Genomic DNA, 13,808 nt, shown 5'->3' with positions numbered 1-13,808 from the left:
TTAATCACCATGTGTTTATTTGTTTTTCATTTTTCTTCTTGTAGTTAATTTCTAGTTTTATAAAACTGTGGTTGGAAAAGATGTTTGATATGATCTTAATTTGCTTAAATTTATCATCATTGGTTTTGTGGCCTAACATATGATCTTTTCTGGAGAATGTGTTCTTTGGGGTGAAAGGGGACTAAGAATGAATACTAATTCTAATTGCATACATCATATTTTTTGTTTTTCAGAAAATTGCTCTGACAAAAATATAATAATAATAGTGCTTGGAATCATTGCTGCAATAATGACACTTTTATTTTTCGTTTTTTGCATACTTTATTTCAAAACAAGAGGTAAGATATAAAAATATAATGCAATCAATTATAATAAAGCCAATATAGTGAGTGGTGAAAATTAGGAAAAGACATCAATTTTGTCTTGATACATTACCTATATTGAAAAAAACAAGACTGGAGTTGCTGTTGTGGCTCAGCAGGTTAAGAACCCAACTTTTGTCCATGAAGATGTAAGTTCAAACCCTGGCCTCACTAACTAGGTTAAGGATCCAGTGTTTTGCAGCAAGTTGTTGCATAGGTCACAGATGCAGCCTGGATCCAGTGTTGCCATGGCTGTGGTATAAGACTGCAGTTGCAGCTTCAGTCAGACCCCTAGCCCAGGAACTTCCACATGCCACAGATGTGGCCATAAAAAACGAAAAAACAAGATTATCAGGGAAGAAAAAAAATCCCCCTACCTACCTTTATTTCTTTGGCTGTTCTAATAATTAAATTGACACAAGGCAGTGTAACAAGAGAAAAAAATAACTTTGTCCATACAGAGGTCTCATAGATGTGAGACCCAAGAAGTAATTAAAGTAGGGTGCTTATGTATTTTTTAGATAAATAAATGAATAAATAAATAAATTTATTTGTGAAGAACTGACCTGGCAAAGAAACTTAGACTTTGGTACTAAGTACTAATTGGTGAATAAACTAAGCAGAGTTTGTTTACACAGCATTCTCAGATTTTTATCTCTGGTCATAAAGATGTATCTCTAACTCCTGGTGCAGTAAGGGTATCTTTCACATAGGAGATTGATTTTCTATTTTCAGGGCAGTCAGAAAGGAGGGTCAGAGTGTCTTTGCATTGACTGTCTTACAAGTACCTTTAATTCAAAATACTCAATATGCCACTTTGGCATATTTTAGGGTGGCCTACAATATACCTCCTTAAGATCAAAATAATAATAGAAAGTTTTCCTTTCACAGCATGTTTAAACTGAACATTTGTTTATAATCAGTCTATTTATGGACTTATTCTGAAGTAAAAACAATAGGTATATTTTTGTGGCTAAAGTTGTTACTGCTGAGAAGACAGAAACCAGGAAGCTGTGATGATGTGATGCAAATATTATCCTAAACTCAAAAAATGTCACCTGGTCATCAATGATCTCTGCCTCTAGGTATTTATGGCCTGTATAATCTTCTCCTTTTGAATAATTGTTTCCTTATCTGAAGTTTGAAGGGCTATCACATCAATTATTATGTTACAAAAGATTCTGATTCTGTCTCACTACCAGACTCTCTTCCTTTTATTCCAACAAAGCAAGTTGTCAGGTTAAGGAAAACCACATGGCAAGGATCTGATGGCAGCTCTAAGCAAATAGCCAGCTAAGAACTAAGATCCTCAAACCAACAGCCATTCTGTTGGAAGTCCGCCTGCAGCCATACAAATGAGCTTGAAAACACATCCTTCTCTAGCCAAGACCCCAGTGGTGACCAACACCTTCATTTCACCCTCATGAAAAATCCTGAGGTAGAGAACCCAGCAAAACTATATCTTATGCTTGGTCTACACAAAATATGAGATAATAAATTTGTATTTTTAAGCCACTAAATTTGTGGTCATTTACTATTTAACAACAGATAACGAATACAAGCTGTATTAATAATTATCCTTAGAAAACAATCATTAGCTCAGAATAGGTCAAGCAAAATGAGACATGAAATAATTATAATTCATGTGCAGGGAATCTAGTGATTTTCTTTAGTTCTTATAATTCTGATAAAAACTTTCTTGTTCAAGATGTATAATCTCTTAATTATAGCTATATAAAGTTAACTAAATTTTTTGTTGAGAACTTTGCATTTATATTCATAAATCTCATTTGCTCCTTCTCATCAAGCCTCATTTCTTGAGGGCTTGAGTGGAATGATCCCATGATAATTCTTTCCTTAGGTTTAGAGTATCTTCCAATTAACTGTCATGTAAAATCAGCCAAGACCCTTAAAATATTTAAGCCTTCCATAACATAACTGCTAATTAATATATTTTTGAATTATTGTGGAATAGAAAACAGTATTGTTTAAAAGCTTGACACACCTGATAATGCCTAAAACTATAGCTTTTTTCTGAAAATTAATAAAAATAATTATATAATCATATAAAAAATGTCATGTTTATAATATAAAATATTAATTTAATATTATGCTTCTACTCTGTTTCCTATAAGCCTAAGAGGCCTAATAAAAGATTCTTTTCCCTTTCAGGTTCTCTCCATGGACATTCAGGTAGGATTGAAATATTAACACTCCCCCCTAATAGAAATTATCAATTAAATCACTTAAGCATAAAAATAAGATAATGTTATTAATTATAATTGGAGTTCATTTATAAGTATTTGTTTATTAGTTTGCCAGGGCTTCCATAACAAAATACCACAAACTAGATTGTGTAAGTAACAAAATTTATTGTCTTATAGTTCTGGAGAATATAAGTTTGAGATCAAGATATCAGCAGGGTTGGTTCCTTTGAAGTGATGAGAGAGAGTCTGTCCCATGCCTTCCATCACTACTTGTGGTTTGTTGGAAATCTGTTGCATTTCTTGGCTTGTAGATTTCTGACTTTATCTTCACATGACATTCTTTCTGTGTCTCTTCACACTGTCCTTCTTAATGCATGTCTGTCTCTATGCCCAAATTTTCCATTTTCATAAGGATAGCAGTCATATTGGATTAGGGCATACCCTAATGACCTCATTTTAACTAATTACATCTGCAATGATGTTATTTCAAGTAAGGTCACATTTTGAGGTACCATGTGATAAGACCAGCATGTGAATTTCTAGGTAACACAATTCAGCCTATAACAATTCATTACTTTGATTTGTGGCCCAGAATGTGATCTAATCTAAAGAATGTTCCCCGTGTGCTTGAGAAGGATGTGTATTCTGCTGCTCTTGGATGGAATAGTCTATAAATATCTATAAAGTTCATCTGGTCTAGTGCAGCATTTAAGGCCTATGTCTCCTCATTGATTTTCTGTCTGGATAATCCATCCAACTCCGTAAGTGGGGTATTAAAGTCCCCCACTATTTATTGTCAATTTCTCTTTTTAAGGCTGTTAGCAGTTGCTTTATATATTGAGGTGCTCCTATGTTGTGTGCATACATATTTACAATTGTTATATTACTTGGATTTATCCTTTGATCATTATGTAATTACCTTCTTTGTCTCTTATAACATTCTTTATTTTAAGGTCTATTTTTTTCTGATATGAGTATTGCTATTCCAGCTTTCTTTTGATTTCCATTTGCCTGGCATATCTTCTTCCATTCTCTTACTTTCAGTTTGTATGTGTCCCTAAAACTGAAGTGAGCCTCTTGTAGACAGCATATATATGGGTCTTATTTTTGTATCCATTCAGCAAGTCTATGGCTATTGGTTGGAGCATTTAGTCCACTTACATTTAAGACAATTATTGACATGTATGTTCTTATTGCCACTTTGTTAATTGTTTTGGATTTATTTTTGTTAGTCTTTTTTCTTCCATTCTCTTATTCTCCTATGGTTTAATGATTATCTTTAGTGTTAGGTTTGGAGTATTGTTTCTTATTTGTCTATCTACTGTAGATTTTTGGTTTGCAGTTACCATGACAACCTATGATTATTTTTATTGAATAATCAACTGAATAAATTAATAATATTTCTATCTCTCTTTGTTTTTCATATATTGTTGTAATAGACAATACTGAGTTCCATTAGTCATTTTTACATTGTACACATAGCCTTTTGGAACTTTTGTCAAGTATTGCCTTGTTCCTTGTTCTTTTATTGTCCTTGAAACAAACATGTTCCTCACATGTTGTATGTCCTAAATTTATATTATTTTATTTTATTTTATTTGCCACCCTGCAGAAAGAATATGGAGTTCCCATGCCAGGGATCGGATCTGAGCCTCATTTGCTACTTACACCACAGCTGCAGCAATGCTGGATCCTTAGCCCACTGTGCTGGGCTGGGGCTCAAACCTGTGTCTCAAAGCTCCCAAGATGCCTCCAATCTCATTGCACCACAGTAGGAACTCCTATTTTTAAAAAATTTTATCACAGTATAGTTGACTTACAATGGTGTGTTTCAGGTGTATAACAAAGTAATACAGTTATACATATAAATATATCCATTCCTTTTCAGATTCTTTAAATTTACATTAGTATGTCTTATTTTTTTCTCATTCCAACTGAAGTCACCAAAATTACTTTCATTTGCACTTAAACTTTATCGGTTTTCCAAGATGCAAGGTATTCTCTATAAAGAATCTATGTATATGAAATGTTTTTGACAATGGATTCTGCTAATTATATTTACTTCTGAATTTATGAATATTTAGGTGGAGGAAATGTACACTTTCTCTAAAACATACTCAGATCATTTTCTTTTTAAACCACTATACAAATTGGGCAAAGTTTATTTTTATTCTTATTGAGATGTTTAGAATTAATTACCCTCTATTACAATAGATATTAGATAATAAACAATCTTTAGTTCTCAGTAAGTAACATTAGTAAAAAGTAAATAAACTGAGGAAACAAAAAAAAATAATAATTGGCATATTGCAGAACTGAACTCTCATGTTTCAATTCTTTTAAAGACACAAGTTAATAGTAGCAATGTTATTGAGCTGATTTTTTTAAGGTGCGATTTTTTTTTAATTTTTTAATGATTTTTATTTTTTCCATTAGAGTTGGTTTACAGTGTTCTGTCAATTTTTACTGTACAGCATAGTGACTCAGTCACAAATATATATACATTCTTTTTCGCATATTATCCTCCATCATGTTGCATCACAAGTGACAAGATATAGTTCTCTGTGCTATATAGCAGGATCTCATTGCTTATCCACTCCAAATGCAATAGTTTAAGTGAAGGTTTCCCATACAAAGAAAATTCTTATTGTAAGTTTGAATATATTTCAAATTCATGGCATAATTTTTTAAATTTCATTTTATTGTGGTAAGAACACAATGTGAGCTCTACCCTCTTAACAAATGTTTAAGTGTACAATACAATTTTGTTAACTATAGGTACAATGTTGCACAGCAAATCTCTAGGATGTATGTCCCTTCGTTAGTAATTTCCCATTTGACCCTCAGCATGGCCCCTGACAACCATTATTTCACTCTTTAATTCTATTAATTTGACTCTTTTAGATGCTATATGTCAATCATGCAGTAATTGCCTTTTTGTAGCTGACAAGTCACTTGACATAATATCCTCAAGGTTTATTCACATTGTCACATATTGCAGAATTTCCTTCTTCTTAATGCTGAACAATATTATATGGTATGTATAAACCTCTTTATTCTTTCATCTTTAGTGGGCATTTAGGTTGTTTCCACATCTCAGGTAATGTGAATAATGTTGCAGTGAACATGAGAGTAGTAATACCTATTTATAATCCTGCTTTCAATTCTTTTGGATAAACATCACAAGTGAGACTGTTGGATCATATGGTAGTCTCTTTTTATTTCTTGAGAAACCTCCATTTGATAAAGGAGGCACCATTTGGTATTCTCACCAATGGTGTAAAAGAATTAAATTTCTGTATACCTTTAGTAACACCTGTTATCTTTATTCAATATACTTATCCTGACAATTGTGAAATAATATTTCATGGCGCTTTTCATTCACATTTCGCTGATGGTCAGTGATGTTGAGCACATTTTCATATACTTTTTGCCATTTGCATATTTTCTTTGGAGAAATGTCTATTCAAGTCCATAGACCATTTTTAATTGGGTTATGAGGGTTTTTCTCTTTTTTTGTCAATGAATTAGACAAGTTCCTTATATATCCTTGAGATTAATATATTATTAGATATATGATTTGAAAATATTCATTCAAATTCCATAGGTGACCTTTTCATTTTGGATTGTTTCCCTTGCTATGCAGAAGATTTTTAGTTTTATGTAACCCTTAAATTTGTTTTTTTTCTTTGCTCTTTATTTTTGCCAGTGCTTTGGCTGTTAAGAAATTATTACCCAAGAAAGTATTCTCAAAATTAATATCATGAAGCTTTGGCCTTAAGTGTTTTTCTAGGACTTTTATACTTTGGGGTCTTATTTTTGAGTCTTTCTTCCATTTTGGGTATATCTGACTGTATGGTATAAGATAAGGGTCAATTTCATTCTTTTGAATGTGAATATTCAGTTTTCCAGACAAAATTTGTTGAAAAGAGTATTCTTTCTTCATTGTGCATTCTTGACACCCTTAACAAAGATCAGTTGATTACATATGTGTATATTTTGAAAGGGGGAATCTCTATTCTGTTCCATAAGTTTACATGTCTATCTTTATGCCAGTGCAGTACTGTTTGATTAGTGTGCATTTATATTATATTTTGGAATCAGAAAAGGTGATGTTTCCAGCTGCATTCTTTCTCAAAATTGATTAGCCATTTATGGTCTTCTGAAATTCCATATAAATGTTAGTTTTTTTTCTATTTCTGTGAAGAAATACTGTTGGGAGTTAGGTAGGGAATGTATTGAATAGGCAGATTGCTGTGCATAACATAGACATTTTAACAATACTGAGTTTTTAAATCGATGAACATGGGATAACATTCCATTTGCTTGTCTTCCTTAATTTTTGTCATCAATGTTTTGTAGTTGTCGGTATGCAAGTCTTTCACTCTTAGGTTTATTCCTAAATATTATAGTCTTTTCAGTATTATTGTATGAGAAATTACTTTTCTAATTTCCTTTTCAAAGGATATCAATGTTGACTTTATATCCTGCTACTTGACTGAAATCATTTGTTTGTTCTAAATTTTTTGTGTGAAATCTTTAGAGCTTTATATATTTAAGATCATGTCTTCTGTGAACAGAGATAATATTACTTCTTCCTTTCCAGTTGGATGTTTTCTTTTTATTTATTTCTTTACTTTGACTGACTGCTTTAGCTAGGACTTGCAGTATTATGTAGAACAGAGGTGGTGAGAGTAGGCATGCTTGCCTTGTTCCTGATCTTCAGAAAAAGCCTTTTGGCTTTTTTATCATTGAGATGATGTTAGTTGTGGGCTTTTCATATATGGCTTTTATAATGTTGAGGTAAATTCCCTTCAATAACCAGTTTGTTAAGAGGGTGAAAAGGTATTCAGTTTTGTCCAATGCTTTATCTGCATCTATTGAGATAACCATATGATGGTCATACTTTATTTTGTTAATGTGGTCTGTTATATTAATTGATTTTGGTATGTTGAACCATCCTTGTATGCTGGGGATAAATTCCCCTTGTTTTTTTTTCCCCATGGCCTGTGATCATTTTAATGTTTTCAATGTGTTGTTGGATTTAACTTTCAAGTATTTTGTTGAGTTTTGCATATATATTTATCAAGGATATTGACCTAGTGATTTATTCTTTTGTGCTTTTGTCTGTTTTGGAATCAAGGTAATTCTGGCCTCATAAGGTGATTTTGAAAGTGTCTTCTCCTCTTATTTTTTGAAAAAGTTTGCCATTAACTTTTCTTAAATGTTTCATAGACAAATACAAAAAAATAGAAAGAAGTAAGAGAAGAGAGATTCATCACATACAAGAGCACCCTCATAAGGGTATCAGTGGATTTACTGGAAGAAATCTTACAGCTAAAGAGAGACTAGGATGATATAGTACTGAAAGAAAAATAACAGCCAACCAAGAATACTATATTTGGCAAAACTATACTTAAAAATGAAGGAAAAAGAAATAATTTGTATACCAAAAAAAAAAAAAAAAAAGCTGAAATACTCGTCACCACTAAACCTGCTTTACAAGAAAAATTAAATGAAGTTTTTCAAGTTGAAATGAAAGGATGTTGTTAGTAACATAACAACATTTGAAAATATTAAATTCACTGGTAAATGCATATAGATAGTCAAATTCAAAATACCTTAACACTGTAATGGTAGTTCATAAACTACTTTTAACTTTAGGGGAAAAAATCTAAAAACAAAACTATTAAAAGTAACCAAGGATATAATAATTTGTTAATGGATACACAATACAAAAAGGGGTAAATTGTAAAGCAATATAAAATAGAAGTAAAAGTGCAGTTTTTAATGCAATTGAAGTTAAGTTGTTATAGCTTAAAATTGACTGTTTTAACTATAAGGTGTTTTAGGTAAGCTTCTTTGTAACCACAAAACAAAAATCTTATGGTAGATACAAACCACATAATAAGAATATAATCAAAACATACCACTACAGGAAACTATCAAATCACAAAGGAAGACATCGAGAGAGGAAGAAAAGAACTACAAACATTAAAAAAAATAATTTTTAAATCACAATAGTAGGTTCTTATCTGTAATAGTTACTTTAAATATTAATGGATTAAATCCCCAATCAAAAGACAGACTGGCTGAATGTACAAAAGAAAAAAAATCTACTAATATGCTGCCTTCATTTTAGTTTAAGGACACACATAAGTTGAAAGTGAAGGGATGGGAGTTCCCATCATGGAGCAGCAGAAACGAATCTGACTAGGAACCATGAGGTTGCAGATTCAATCCCTGGCATTGCTCAGTGGGTTAAGAATCTGGCATTGCTGTGAGCTGTGGTGTAGGTCACAGACGAGGCTTGGATCCCACATTGCTGTGGCTGTGGCTGTGGTGTAAGCTGGCAGCTGTAGCTCTAATTTGACCCCTAGCCTGAGAACCTCCATATGCCATGGGTGCAGCCTTAAAAAGCAAAAAAAGCAAAAAAAAAGTCAAGGGATAGAAAAAGATATTTTATGCAAATGGTAACCCCCAAGAGAGAACCAGTGCCTATACTTATACAAAATAAACTTTAAATCAAACACTATCAAAGAGACAAAGTAGGTCATTATAAAATAATAAAGGAGTCGATTCATCAAGAGGCTGTAACAATTGTAAATATATACGTCCAACATTGAAGCACCTAAATATTAACAGAATTGAAAAGAAAAAAAGAGAGAGAGAGAAAGAGAGTTCCCTTGTGGCACAGTGGGTTAAGGATCCAGCATTGTCACTGCATTGGCTTGGGTCATTGGCACATTGATCCCTGGCCTGGGAACTTCTACATACCACAGGCACAGCCAAAAAGAAAGACAACCATAACAACAAAAAAGACAAAAGTAAGGGATTTAATACTTACCCTCAGCAATGGAAAGTACACCTAGACTTTGGATTTCCTATATCTAGACGGAAAATAAAAATAATAAACAAGAAAAATTATATTCAATTATACTATAGACCAAATGGACAAAACAGATACAAATGCTAACAGCAGCAGAATACATATTCTTCTCAAGTGCACATGAAACATTCTCCAGAAGAGATAGGGCCACAACAAATTAAGAAGCTTGAAATTTTCATCAAGTACCTTTCTAACCAAAATGCTATGAAACTAGAAATCAATAACAGAAGGATAACTAGAAAATTCACAAATGTGTGGAAATTAAGCAACACACTCTTAGACAACCAGTAGGTAAAGAAAAAAATCAAAATAGAAATCAATAAACACCTTAGATGAATAAAAATAAAAACAAAACAGTTCTAAGAGAGAAATTTATTTTAATAAAAATCTGCCTTAAGAAAAGATATCTCAAATAAGCAAGCTAAATTTATATTTCAAGTAACTAAGAAAAGAAAAATAAACTAAGCTTAAGGTTTACAGAAGCAAGACAATACTAAAAATTAGAACAATAATAAATGAAATACTAACTAGAAAAACAATAGAAAATATAAACAAAACTGAGTGGTCTATTGGAGAATATAAATGAAATTGACCAACTTGTACATAGAATAACCAAAATAAAAGACAGACAACTCAAATAAATAAAATCATAAACAAAAAAAGGAAATATTGTAACTGAAACCGCAGAAATACTATACTATTGCATAGTATACTATACTCCACAGAGATTACTATAAACAGTTGTACATCAACAAATTGGATCACCTAGAAGAAATGGATACATTTTTACAAACATGCATCTTACTAACACTGAATTATGAAGAAACAAAAATCTGAACAAACCAACAATGAATAAGATTGATTCAGCAATCAAAAATCCCCCTACAAAGGAAGGCCCAAGACCAGATGTTTTCACAAGCAATATTACCAAATATTTTTGAAAGATCTAATGCCAATTCTTCTCAAACATCCAAAACAACAGGAAGGGAAATGCCAAACTCATTTTATAAGACCATCATTAACCTGATACCAAAGATGGACAAGGACAATATAAGAAAATAACAATACACTGAATTCATATTGTGGCTCAGCAGTAATGAACCTATCTAGTAACCATAAGGACATGGGTTTAATCCCTGGCCTTGATCAGTAGGTTAAGGATCTGGAGTTGCTGTGAGCTGCTGTGCAGGTTGCAGATATTGCTCAGATCTGGCATTGGTGTGGCTGTGGCATAGGCCAGAAGCTACAGCTCCGATTTAACCCCTAGCCTGAGAACTTCCATATGCTGCAGATGCAGCCCTAAAAAGACAAAAAAAAAAGAAAGAAAGAAAAAAGAAAAGAAAAAAAGAAAATTTCTTTACAGAAAGAAAAAATGATGCAAAAATTCTCAACAAAGTGTTAGCAAATAAAATTCAACACATTAATATGATTACATAACATTAGCAAGTGGGAATTATCTCTGCGATGCAAGGATGTTTCTTTACATGTAATTGTAATTGTACATGTAATTGTGATGATAACAACATATTAACAGAATGAAGGAAAAAATCATTATCTCAATAGATGTAAAAAGAGATGTGACAAATTTGGCATTGTTTCATTGAAAAGTTACAACAAATTAGTTATGAAAGGAATATATCATAACTTAATAAAGGGTATATATAATGAGCTACTGCTAATATCATACTCAATAATCAAAAGCCAAAAGCCCTATAAAATAAGGAATAAGACAAGGGTGCCAACTATTTCCCATTTAAAAAAATTTTTTAACTATTTTATTTATTTTTTTATTGTAATCAGTTGCTATTTCCCCAATGCGTTTTTTCTTCTCTACTGTACAGCATGGTGACCCAGCTACACATACATGTGTACATTCTTTTTTCTCACATTATCATGCTCCATCATAAGTGACTAGTCATAGTTCCCAGAGCTACACAGCAGGATCTTGTTGCTAATCCATTCCAAAGGCAATGGTCTGCATGCATTAATGTTATTATTATTAGAATATAGTTGATTTATAGTGTTGTGTCAATTTCTGCCATATGGCACAGTGACCCAGGCATACTTATATATACATTCTTTTTCTCATGCTATTTTCCATCATGTTGCACCCCAAGAGACTGGATATAGTTCCCTTGCTGTACAGTAGGACCTCCAACAATTGCTTCTTTTCTTCAGTGTAGTGCTAGCCAATATAGGAATCCTATCCAGAACTATTAAACAAGAAAAGAAAACAAAAGCCATCCAAAATAGAAAAGTAGAAGTAAAATTGTGCTTGTTGATGACATGATCTCATAGGTGAAAACCCTTTAGAATTCCCACACTAAAAAAAAAAAGTTAGAAAAACAACAAATTTAGCAAAGTTGAAAGATATTAAATCAATATTCAAAAGTCAGCTTTGTTTCTATACACTAATAACCTATACAAAAGAGAAGTTTAAAAAGTAACCCCTCTTGCAATAGCATTCAAAATAATACAATATTTAGGAATAAATTTAACCAAGGAGGAGAAAGATCTGTACACTGAATAGCATAAAACATTGATGAAAGAAATAAAATAGGAGTTCCCATCATGGTGCAGTGTAAACAAATCTTCCTAGTATCCATGAGGATGTATGTTCAATTCCTGGCCTCATTCAGTGGGTTGGGGACCTGGTGTTGCTGTAAGCTCTGGTGTAGATCACAGACACGGCTCAGATCTGGTGTTGCTGTGGCTGTGGCATAGGCAGGCAGCTGTAGCTCTAATTCAACCCCTAGCCTGGGAACCTCCATATGCCACAGGTGCAGCCCTAAAAAGCAAAAAAAAAAAGAAAAGAAAAAGAAAGAAAGAAAGAAAGAAAGAAAGAAAGAAAGAAAGAAAGAAAGAAAGAAAGAAAGAAAGAAAGAAAGAAAGAAAGAAATAGAATACAAATAATGAAAAGATATATACATATGTTCACAGATTGAAGAATGCATAGTGTTAAAATGTCTATACTACCCAAAGCGATCTGCAGATTCAATGTAATTTCTATCAAAATTCTAAATTCTTTTATTTTTTTACAAAAATTTTTAAATCCTGAAATTTATATGGAACTAAAAAAATCTCTGGATAACCAAAGCAATTTGAGCAAAAAGATAAAATCTGGGGTATCACACTTCCTGGTTTTAAAATATATTATAAAGCTACATTAATCAAAACCATACTTCCCTTGTATAAAAATGGACATACAGAGTTCACGTCGGGGCACAGTGGTTAACAAATTCGACTAGGAACCATGAGGTTATGGGTTCAATCCCTGGCCTTGCTCAGTGAGTTAAGGATCTGGCATTGCTGTGAGCTGTGGTGTAGGTTGCAGAGGTGTCTCAGATCTTGCTTGCTATGGCTCTGGCATAGGCTGGTGGCTACAGCTCTGATAAGACCCCTAGCCTGCGACCCTCCATATGCCGCGAGTGTGGCCCTAGAAAAAGACAAAAAGACAAAAAAAATGGACATACATACATACCAAAAGAACATAATAGCAATTCCAGAACAAAATTCATACATTTACTATTGACTGATCTTCTTTGAGAGTGCAAAGAACAAACAACAAGGTGTGTTCAATAAATGGTATTGCAAAAACTGAAAATCTACATGCAGAAGAGTTAAATTGGAAATTTATTTCAAACATATTAAAAAAACAACTGAGACTGGAATAAAAAACATAAAATCTAAAACTATAAATCTATTATAAGAAAACATAGGGAAAAATATTTTTGACATTAGTCTGGGCAACAATATTTTTGGATGTGACTCCAATGGCACAGGGAATAAAAAAAATTTTATAAATGGACAAGTGGGATTTCATCAAAATGAAACCTTCTCACATCAAAGGAAGTGATCAACAGAGTAAAGAGACAACCTACAGAAGAAAATATTTACAAACCATACATCTGAAGACGTTAATATCCAAAATATCTAAGGTATGCAATTCAATGGCGAAAACAAAATTACTCAATTAAAAAGTGGACAAAGGACTTGAATAGACATTTCTCCAAAAAGAAATACAAATAGTTAATAGGTGTATGAAAAGGTGCTCAAAATCACTAATAATCAGTGAAACACAAAGGAAAACCATAATAAGCTATCACTTCATAGCTGCTGAATAGCTTTATCAAAAAAAGAAGATCTAAAAGGGAAAAATTTACCTTAAAAAACTATACATAGAACTACCATATGATCCAGAAATCCCACTCTTGGGTATATATCCAGATAAAACCTTCCTTTAAAAAGACACATGCACCCACATGTTCATTGCAGCACTATTCACAATAGCCAGGATGTGGAAACAACCCAAATGTCCATTGACAGATGATTGGATTAGGAAGATGTGGT

At 32.5% G+C, this 13,808-nt stretch overlaps 1 long non-coding RNA gene across 2 annotated transcripts in view; it reads right to left on the bottom strand.

Annotated features, from left to right (window-relative positions):
* LOC146401481 (uncharacterized) overlaps window positions 1–13,808 on the bottom strand; it is a 366,756-nt gene that overhangs the window by 130,978 nt on the left and 221,970 nt on the right. The window contains exon 5 of one of the 2 annotated variants that reach the window (XR_014809173.1): window positions 9,417–9,459. This is a non-coding gene — a long non-coding RNA (uncharacterized LOC146401481). Of the gene's footprint in view, window positions 1–7,182; window positions 9,460–13,808 lie in introns of those variants that run through there. The other variant, XR_014809171.1, reaches the window with a different exon arrangement.

Source organism: Sus scrofa, chromosome 7, assembly GCF_054392235.1.
Source record: "Sus scrofa isolate SSC_HxYL_T2T_F1_AM1 chromosome 7, Sscrofa_HxYL_maternal_Yorkshire_Landrace_v2.0, whole genome shotgun sequence".
Taxonomy (NCBI): domain Eukaryota; kingdom Metazoa; phylum Chordata; class Mammalia; order Artiodactyla; family Suidae; genus Sus; species Sus scrofa.
This window is presented reverse-complemented; position numbering and strand designations above follow the sequence as displayed.